The sequence below is a fragment of the Capsicum annuum genome, chromosome 12 (assembly GCF_002878395.1).
Source record: "Capsicum annuum cultivar UCD-10X-F1 chromosome 12, UCD10Xv1.1, whole genome shotgun sequence".
Taxonomy (NCBI): Eukaryota; Viridiplantae; Streptophyta; class Magnoliopsida; order Solanales; family Solanaceae; genus Capsicum; species Capsicum annuum.
The window spans coordinates 185,856,534-185,868,261 of NC_061122.1; positions in this window are offsets into that span (position 1 = coordinate 185,856,534).

Sequence of the window (11,728 nt, forward strand, 5' to 3'; positions counted from 1 at the left end):
TCTTGGTGACGACTGTGAATATCAATAGGACAAATTAGGCAAGAAAGTTAGATAACGCACTATAGGCCTACTAGATAGCTTTCAAGATCCCAATTGGTACTTCTCCATATCATCTTTTGTCTAGTAAAACATGCCACTTTCCTGTTGAGCTTTAACATAAAACATTATGGGCTTTGTAGAAGCTAAACTGGGAGTGGGATGATGCGGCCAAATCGAGAGTAGAGTAGCTAAATGAGATAGATGAATTTCATCTACGTGTCTTCGAATAATCAACTTTGTACAAAGAGAGGATGAAGCTTTACTTTGATCTCAATATCGAGAAAAGAGAGTTCACCATTGATGTTTTGGTATTACTAGTGGAAAGGGTCATATAAAGTAGCTAAAGTGTTCCCCTATGGTGCACTTGAGCTGGAAATAAAGGACTAAAGATTAAGGTGAATGGCCAAAGGGTGAAACACTATCTAGGGTCCCTTGATAAAGTGAACGTAGTTTGTGAAGTGGATTTGTATGGTTCTCGAGGTGTCAAGCACACTAGAGTCATGTTGTGATGTTAAATCAGACACTTCATGGGAAGCAACCCATGGGCTTGTTGGTAAAATTTGAGTAACCAACTTAGCCACGTCGTGCCACGATGTTAAATCATGCGCTTCTTGGGAGACAATCCATAATTTTGTACTTAATATTTTATAGGGTCAGGTGTGTTACTTGTGCATAGATTATGCCGAACTAGATTCGCACTGAACTCATGGAAGAATTAAACGACCGTGGGATGAACCCACAATTATGGGTTCGGTCTTCTGCTCACATTTCACTAAAGTCCCGCAGGATGGAATCTAGGAGTTATCCTACAATTGGTCATCATGATCGTACCTAGATATCACAATCATGAAGCCAATTGTCTGATCACTCTTTTGAAACCTACCAATCAAGGCATGAACCTGCGATCTTAAGGAACGATCATGGTTACATTCCACGATCGTTCTTTAAGGCTAGTAAGTTTCTAGATAAGTTTCTCTAAACTCTCATACTACGATAAGGTGTGATAGTTGTGGTTTGATTCCATGATTATAGGAATCCCCCACTACTAGAAATTCGTTATTTTCCGACTAAAAAAAATTAGACGCAAATTTTCGACTACTTCAGTCAGAAAATTTACTTTTTTATTTTTATTTTTTACAAAATATTTTTTTTTCTATTTGTGACTACAACAGTCAGAATATTTGGTGGTAAATTTTGGGAAATATATATTCCGACTGCTCTAGTCAGAAATATAAATAATTAAATAAATATATTACTAAATATATAATCAGTCCCTTATACAAAAATTAAATAATTATTTAAATAAGTTATTAAAAATATATTTTTGACCACTGTAGTTAGAAATATAAATAATTAAATAAATATATTACTAAATATATAATCAGACCCTTATACGAAAATTAAATAATTATTTAAATAAATTATTAAATATATATTTCTGACCACTGTAGTCAGAAGTACTAATAACTAAATAAATATAAGACTAAATATATAATCATACCCTTATATAAAAATTAATAATTAATTAAATATATTATTAATTATATTTTCGACTACTGTAGTAAAAAATTGTAATAATTAAATAATATATTACTAACTATATTACAATGAAACTGCTCTATAAATATAATATATTATTAATTATATTTCTGACTACTGTAGTCGAAAATATTAAGTAATTAAATAATGTATTATTAATTATATTTTTGACTACTATAGTCAAAAATATTAAATAAATAAATATATTTAATTTGTTACCGACTATAGTGTTCAGAGCATCATATTTAATTATTAAATAAATGATATAAAATATATGTTACACGGTAGTCTTTCACATTATATTAATTAATTTAAATATATAATTAAATTGTATTAATTAATTTAAATATATAATTAAATTATATTAATTAATTTAAATATATTATTAAATTATATTAAATATATAATCGACTGATGTAGTTGAAACTATTAAATCATTAAATATAATAAAAATAATTTCGACCATTGTAGTCGAAACATTTATAAATAATTAATTTAAATATATAATTTAATTGTATTAAATATCTAACCGACTGATGTAGTCGGAAACTTATATATAATAATTAAATAATGTATATAAAATCTAAATTAAACATATCAAAACTAGGGTCTCTCTCACTGCTATTTCTCTCTCTCACTACCCTCTCTTCTCTCTGCGTTGTCTCTCTAAAAATTAATGGTGATGGTAACAACGATGGTGAGTGGTAACGACAGTCAAATTCATTGAAAAAAGGCTACAAGTGAGTGCAATCTACACAAAAGAAGGGCGACAACGAGTGCTTATCGATTTGTTCAGTGGTATTCCTATTTTCACACCGCTAACTATATGAAACATATTTTCTTTGCTGTATCTTTTAATTTATCTATTTACTGTGTAATGGGACCTATTTGTTCAGTCTAATTATACAAGTGTGTTCTGGGGAGGGTAGTATCTACAAAGACTTTACCCTTATCTTGTGGAGGGTGTGAGAGGCTGTTTTAATTTTCTAAAGTTTGAATTTGATAGGTTAGTGAATTTGAATTTATTAAAGTTGTGAAAGTTGTATAGAAGGATATTGTTGGTGGAATTGTGTTAAATGTTCTGGGATGCCCCATAATATAAAGAGTAAAGTTGGAATGGCAGGACTAGGATATATTGAGATTTAGCTTCCAAATACTTCTGTTAATTTCTATGTGGTCATACTCTTAGCAAATTTGTAAAATTAAGGTCTGTTTACCAGAGGTCGGGGTTCTGCAAGGTATCTCACTTTTAATGTCAACTTGAGTTGAAAAAGTACCTATTTCTCTTGATTTAAAGTAGAATTGTATGAAACGAAATATGATGTTTGTGAAGTTCAACTAGATCCTATATTTTTGTATTTTCTTCTTGAGAAGTGACATCAATTCATTAATTATAGTATGTAATAATTAACTATAGTAAAAACTCTCGCAAGGATTTAACAATCTTATTAGCTTAGGATTATTCGTCAAAATTACTTGAAGTGCTAGAGTTAAGAGTGATGCAAAAACTTTGAAAAAAACAATCCTCAAATTCCCTGTGAATGCACATCTATCGATAACTGTGCCTGCTTTTATTTTTGAAGATTTATTTTAGTTTTCTAGCTTCCTTTGGTATGCCAGAGAGTGCCTCCCTCGGGGATAAAAACATTATATACTTTAGGCGGTATATGTTCTTATAAGGCACAAAAAGAATAGACGAGTTGTGTCCTCTAAGGCTAACTGCGTTAGAGAGAGCAACCTTGATATCCAGACGCTCCTTCGTAGATCCCACCAGCACATTCATATCATAATATCATGTTTTGAAACATTAGAACATAGGTAGTATAAAGTCAAGTAAGATGCAATAGTTGGCTGGTAAGTGCTAGTGGCTTCTTAGGGAGTGCAGGCTTGACAAAAAAGTTCAGCACATTAACCAGATACATACCAATCCTTTGTCAGGGTTCTCAAGATTGATGTTTGTATGGATTCATCCTGTCTTTATGGCCTATGATAAATTCCATGAAATAAGTAACAAACTTTTAAGTGAAAGTCGAAAGCTTAGCCAGAGTGCAAAGATCGTTATATAACTTATATAACTACAGTTACTTGATCCTAAATTAGCATGTCAACTTTTCTTTTAGCTCAACAACTGTTAACTCATGTGGGTTTTTCTTGGGTAGTTTAACATCCCTCACAGTGTCTTATACATTTTATTTTACTTCCAGGAGTTGCTTTATTTCTCGAGGCCATACTTCCTCTGTGAGTCATTCAACCTAATTTTATAACTTTTGTTGAAAGAGAATTGAGTCATAAATTACTATTGAAACTAAGTGAAGCATTGAAAAGTAATGGTCCTTTAAGCTCTGAAATGTATGAAAACTACTATTGATGTTTTTTTTTCTGTTATTATTTTGGTTCTCTTGTTTTTTGTTTCTCTTCTTTATTGTTATTGTTGTCATTCTTGTGTAGATGGAAAATGAAGGTCGTACATGGATGTATAATAGAACTTATCCTAACTGTGTGGGGTTGAGGAAGGAATATAAAGATAGGGTAGCTGGATTTATTGCTAAAGCAATGACACTTGTTGGAAATGCAAGTGTTGCAAGTTATTGAGTCCAGATGTTGTAACATTACATCTTTATAAGAGGGATTTTATGTTGAATTATACTATGTGAACAACTCATGGAGAGAGTAGTGTTGCCAATAATTTTGCTTTTCAGAATTATATTGAAAGTCCAATAAAAGAGAATAATGTTGAAAGTTCATGATATAGTGAGATGGCCAGAGATGCTTTTGGGATACACTCAGGGGCTCAAAATGAACCAAATGATGAGGCTAAGAACTTTTATGAACATTTAAAGGAAGCTAGTCATCCATTGTATCAATGATCAGTGCATTCTAAGTTATCTATTGCCATTTGATTACTAAGTATTAAGTCAGATTATTCTATTTCTCAAGAGGGCATGAATTCTATCATTGGATTTATAAATGAACTTTACCCCAATAAACTTGACTAACCCAAAGATTTCTACACAACAAAGAAGTTGGTTTCTAAGTTAGGACTTTCATCAGAGAGGATTCATTGTTGCGAAAAATGTTGCATGTTATTCTATAAGGAAGATGCAAATTTAGAACATTGCAAATTTTGTAATCAGCCTCGTTATAAGAAAGTCACACATGCCAAATGAAAGAAGGTTCCTGTGAAGTCGATGCATTACTTACCCCTTATACCACAGTTAAAAAGATTGTATGCATCAATGAGCTCTGCCCCTCATATGAGATGGCATTATGAAAATAAAGGACCACCTAGTGTTTTATGTCATCTGTCAGATGGAGAATCATTGAAGCATTTTGATAGTGTGTATCCAGATTTTGCTATTGAACTAAGAAACATTAGGTTGGGATTATCTACAGATGGATTCACTCCATTTTCTGTCTCAGCTACACCATATTCATGTTGGCCAGTGTTTGTGACTCCTTATAATCTTTTGCCTAAATTGTGTATGACAAGTCAGTATTATAAGACCCCGCAAAATCTTAAGATTAACTAAGTCCGTTAACGCTTAAAAGAGGTCTCAGAGTTAGAAATTTCAGCTAAGTGTTTATACTTAAAATTTATTTTGGCCTTCATAAGTTGGCGATCCTATTTTATGACCCTTATGAACTTAAAATATCAATCCTTGGATGGAATCATGATCACGTGTGTCAATGGCCACTATGGGTGAGTTTTAGATTTTTCGGACCTCGTTTGAATCATATTCAGGTGATCAAAACATTGGGTCGACGTGGTCTCGACGCATCGCATCGCCCATCGCGTCAACATATAATTTTTCCCTAGCTTTTAGTTCAACTCTAGTGAACCAATGTAAACTTGACGCGGTGTGATAGTCATCACGTTTATTCCATCGACGCAATGCGTTGATATGCGCATTACTGGGCATGCTTTTCAGTAATTAAATCAGCATCCAGAGGGGTGTTTGGGACATTTTTCCAACTTCTATTCAGCCCCAAAACATGAGATTAAACCCCTCAATAGGCAAAATACTCTTATTATTCACTAAAATCCTCTCAATAACAAACCCTAGTCCATCGAGTCAAGATCAAAATTCCATAAATTCACCATCAATCTTCACTAATTCAAGTATCAATGTATGTTAGGTGTTCATCCAAGGGTTTCCTTCCACCCTTGGTGTTCAAGAACCCTTTTCAAATTTACAAGTTGATTTTTTTTCATGAATTTCATGTTGAATTTGATTGTATTCATGATTATGATGTAGTTGGGTTTATAATCCACACTTAATTGCAAGTTTCTTGAGAAACAAATAGCATGTGTGTGCTGTTATATGGTTTCATGTTAAAAGCTTTGAATTTGTAAGTTTGGGATTTTGATCATGATGCTTGCATGATTTTCATGTGTATAAATTATGCTCCCCAAGTGTTTGATGAATTTTTCATGTGAGTTGAGTAATGAAATCGTATCATGTTAGCATATATACAAGTTCATGCCATGCAAGTGTTTGCTAAAATGCCTCAATGAATGAATTATGACAAAGTGTCTAGCTATCATGCTTTCAAGATTGTGCTATGTTTTACAATTTATGCAATCGAGTCCTGGTGGTATCTAATACCCGATAATCTAGCTGTTTACCTAGATTTACAGTAGTTTCAGAATAGTCTCAGTGATGTCACGTACAGTAGTACTCAGTCAGATAATAGAACTCAATATCTAAACTTAGAGTATTTAGTAAGTTAACAGAACTTAAAGTATCCAGTTAGTTATCATAACTCAGTGAACTCATTCCAGTTCAGATAGACATCACGATCAGTAATAGTTCAGTCAAGGCTAGTACAGTCTAGAAATTAGTTCAGTGTCTATTCAGTTGGGAGTAGGAATCAACACCGAGCGAACCCAGGGATGGGGGCATTCCTGTCAGTAGAGGGTTTGACCCTTAGTAGCAATTCCTGCATTACAGAACTATGTAGACAGTGTAGGTTGAGATGTCTTCCTACCAGTCTAGGGTTGATACATGTCGTACGAGTTTTCTTGCCAGCGAGGGTTGATGAAAGGGCTTTTTGTTAGAGAGGGTTAACTCATAGCCATGTTAGTATCCCTTGGCAAAGTGCTAATACCCTTCCAACTGGGGTCACAAGTTAGACCCCAACTCAGTTCATAATCAGGGTATGTCGGTTAGATGAACACTCCCACAGTTTCAGTTTCAGACTTAGTATAAAACCTTAGTTAAGTTTCAGAATCAAGACTGTCAGATATAGCCACCCAGCTCAGTATAACTCAGTTCAGTTCTACAGAATTAGGACTGTCAAAAATAGTCTCTTAGTTAACAGTAATATAGTATCAATAAACTCATATATTAGTCACTCAGTTTTTTAGAACTTATTATCCAGTGTTAATAAAATCTTAGTTACAGTATACATATTTATTTACATAGCATTGCATAATCAGTATTTACAACAGTTTTAGATATACACGTACTCTCATTCAATTATGTTCATGCCATTCAGTCAGTTATTGTTCATGCATATGAACCCATGCATTCAGCCTTACCTCACCTTGCATACCAGTATATTCAAAGTACTGACACATACCTTTTTTTGTGCTATAATGTCTTATGTCATAGGTTCAGACACACGGGCTCCTGATCGGACCTAGCAGCCCAGATTATCAGTGATAAATTTAGTGGTGAGTCCTCGTAGTTTGAGGATAGAGTATTTTTTTTAGTTATTAGTACTTCAGTTGTTGGAGTTAGTTGGGGGCTTCTCCCATCAACTCCACTTTCAGACAGTTCATTTAGAGTTTTTTCAGGCTAGAGTATTTCAGACAAATATTCAATTTACAGTATTGATTTTCAGTATTCAGTATTTGATTCAGTTTTTAACCTTATGGTAGTTTTAGCTAAATTTTTGAATTTTTATAGTATTATTATTCAGTGATTGTAGCAGGTACCAGTCATGGGTTAGCTTGTGGTCCTTCAGGATTATGAGAATCATATGATGTTCGGGGTACAAACTCGGGATGTTACAAGTATATATTTTTAACTTGCATTATTCTAGGTCCTCGCAATCCAAAAGTTTTGATGTGGACTATAAATGAATTATTTTGGCATGAAGGTGTGGAAGCATATGATGTATCAATAAAATAAAACTTTAGATTGCGTGCTGCTTTGATGTAGACTATAAATAACTTTCCTACCTATAGAATGATTCTGAGTGGTCGACTGCGGGCAAGTTAGCTTGCCCTTGTTGTATGGAAGACACAAAAGTGTTCACTTTTAAACATGAGGGTAAAAACTCCTGGTTTGACTGTCACTGTCGATTCTTGTCAATGCAACATAAGTTTAGAAGAAATACTAGTGATTTTATAAAGAATAAGTCCAATTTTGAGGAGCCATAGCCAATTTTGTTGCGAGAAGAAATTTGGGACAGAGTGAGGAATCTGCCTAAGGTAATAGAGTATCCACTTTCCAGGATACCTGGTTATGATGTTATACATAACTGGACTAAACAAAGCATATTTTACGAGTTAGATTACTGGAAGAATAATCTTATGCCTCATAATCTGGATGCCATGCATATTGAGAAAAAATTCTTTGACAACTTGTTTAATACTGTGATGGATTTGAGTAACAAAACAAAGGATAACTTAAAGGCCAAGATGGACTTAAAGAAGTATCATCATTGCAATGAGTTGTACCTGACATACTTAAACAATAAGATTCAGAAACCCAAGTCTAGTTACATATTCACTTTGAATGATAAAATAGTGATTTGTGATTGGGTTAACAATTTGAGAATGCCAGATGTATACGTGTCAAATTTGTTTAGTGTGTTGACATGAAGAAAGAAAAGTTGACCTCTATGAAGTGCCACGGCTATCACATTTCATTGAGTCATTGCTGCCTATTGCATTCTGTGCATTGCCTGATACAATCTGGAAGCCCATAATAGAGATAAACTTATTTTTCAAAGATTTACGCTCTAACACATTAAGTGAGGAGAACCTATCTTTGATGGATATCAACATTCACTTAACCTTAAGACAGTTAGCAAAAATTTTTTCTCCTATTTTTTTGATGTTATGGAGCTTCTTCCAATTCACCTTGTGCGAGAGACATGACTTGGAGGGCCTGTTCAGTGTAGATAGATGTATCCCTTTGAGAGGTATTTAATTTTCACATTTACCTTTATGTGTTATAACTAAACATTATTTTATCTAAAAGATCATACTATGAAGGACTATTGGCAAATGTAAGCGGACCATAAAAAATAGATCTCAAATTTAGGGATCAATATGCGAGGCTTATTTAGCTAAAGAGACCTCTTATTTTTGTTCAATATGCGAGGCTTATTTAGCTAAAGAGACCTCTTATTTTTGTTCATATTATTTTGAACATGATGTACCATGTCTGAGAAATTGACCTAATAGGCATGATGATGGAGACAATATAAATCTTTCAGCACCACCATTTTCAATATTCAATAAACTAGGTAAAGGAAGTCCAAAAGTTCGTCCACTTCGATATTTGAATGAAGTGGAGCTTAAGTCAGCTGCAACACATGTATTATTAAATTGTCCTGAGGTTCTGCATTTTTATAAGTGAGTATATTTATATTAACGACAATCATTCAAGGTCTATCTAAGCTTTAACTAATGAAAGTCATAGCTTTGTCGGACAGCTACTTCGTGGCTTTACACGGGGATGCTGCTATTTATCCTATGTTTTCAGTGTGGTTTAGAGAATATGTAAGTGTAACTTAAATATTAACATGATTTACACTTTTGTCCAGTCTTATGTATATTTAAATTCTAAATTTTCTTGAACTTTTTATAGGTTCATAATCCACTTAATTATGACCCAAATGGCCAATTTTTACGTGATATAGCTTGGGGACCTGAAGCTAAAGTCAAAAAGTTTTCTAAGTACTTAGTTAATGGGTACAAATTTCATACGAAAGAGTTTTCTTAGGGCAAGAAAACCAACAATAGTGGGGTTTGGGTAAAAGGTGATGCAGTGTTGATTATTATGGTGTGCTTCACAAGATTTTAGAACTCGATTATCATGTTGGTTGGCCAAAGAAAAAGTTGATTCTCTTTCGGTGTAAGTGGTATGATCCTACGCCTAAGTTAGGTACAATGGTGTACCCTAAGTACAAAATAGTTGAAATTAAGCATACAAGGGAGTGTGGACTCTATGATCCATTTGTCATTGCACAAAATGTGAAACAAGTAGATTATGCTCCTTATCCTTTGTGTAAGAATAAATCTGCATGACAGGTAGTTATAAAAATAAAGCCTGTGGGTAGAGTTGAAGTATAGGATGCATTGGACATAGCATATCATAATGACATTTCAAGTGATGATAAAAAGATGGATGCTGAATTAACAGGTGCGTTGCAGCATAGCGAAGGCCTATATGAAGAATTTGATCCTTCTGAACTTAGATTGAATGTTAATGATTATGGAGAAGGAACATTTGGAGAAAATGACGAGGAAGATCCAGCTAATAAAAATGAAATAAGTGAGGAAGATTTACTGGATGAAAAAGAAACAAGTGATGAGGAAGAATCGATGAATGACTATGAATCAAGCAATAAGGAAGAATTGATGAATGACTATGAAACAAGCGATGAGGATTGAGTTGTTATTAATAGTAGTGTGTAGTAATAGGGTCTTGGTTTCTATTTTAGCTACTATTTTTTGGTATTTTACTTGAAAATATAGTGTCTTTTCGTTGTTAACATTTGTAGTACCAGTAAGAACATCCTAGTTATTGGATTAAATAGCAGTGATGAATTTCTATAGCATTTGTGTGTTGTCTGTTTTATTCAATTGGTACTACAGAAGAGAACTATCTATTTTATATGTGCAAATGTAAAAATCTTTTCTTCTATATGAACACTTTTTGCAGTGCTATTTTATTCATTTGATATTATATTTGTTTCCTTTTCGGTAAGAATTTCTCATTTTCTTGGCAGGAAGATTGTGAGGATTTGCGTGGAAGAATAAAAATCGGTTCGCTCAAGAGGCCTAATATTCTAAGATATCTTAATCACCAACAAGTCATTTATTCTACAATTTATCTTAATAACCGAGGTATTTATTTACTGATATTCTATTTTAACTCATCCAAATTCAATGTTAATCTGTTTATTTGACACAATGATAGCTATATTACTAGCTTTTAATATCATGTATGAAAAACTATTATCGTACCAAACACATTTATATATAAGGTTTGGGGGGGGGGGATAGGGGGAGAAAAGGAAAATAGGGAAGACTAATATTAACTAGTGCGATTAATAGTGGTTAAAATAGGGAAGGACAAGGTGATTCCACAATTCTGAGGAAGACTTTGTGCTAGTTACTTTGCCACAAACTGTGTTTTTTCTTAGGCGTGGGAACAACCTAAGAGTTCTTATGTCTCTGGGGATGTTTGGTGGGTAACAGGTTATCTCGGGATTACAGGGATTAATAATGAAGGGCCATTTAGTGATATACTTTTATTGACGGATGTTTGGTTTGTTGGACTAAAGATGGGATATATGAGATAAAATAGAAAACATGTGTTTGGTTTTGAACTTGATAAATTGGGATAAACTTTTATTCTAATATTAATCTTGTGTTTCTTAAAAAAACTTTGGGAGAAAGGCTTGGGGAAAAAGGAAAATGACTCATTTTGGATGGGTGACAACTAAATTCTTGCAACTTGTTCTATTTCGGTAATAGAAATATCTAGAGTATCTATTTTTGTAATAATCTTTCTGTTATCCTGACCTTTGTGTTGCAATTTCTTTCATTACTTGATTTCTTTTTGTTTCTTTTCCCCCCTTTTGGAGAAGTTATCTTTTTATTTCCTCACATAAGGCCCTTGTGAAGTTATACATACCAATATATAAAAGATCTGTCATGTGTAAGAACTAATTATAATTTCTATAGTTTACTCAGTGACTGAAATCACTCATTTTCAACTTTATTCTGCACATGAGATGATTGTGGAAAGTAAATTTAGAATTAGATTGTAATCTATTGTTAATCATGGTTATCAAAGTAATAGATGTGTTATTTGATCTGTCCTACCTTTATTCTTTTTCCCTGACGTATCTTAGACGAGCTAAGAGCCTTACAGAGTAGAAATGATACAGATGTATTTATTAA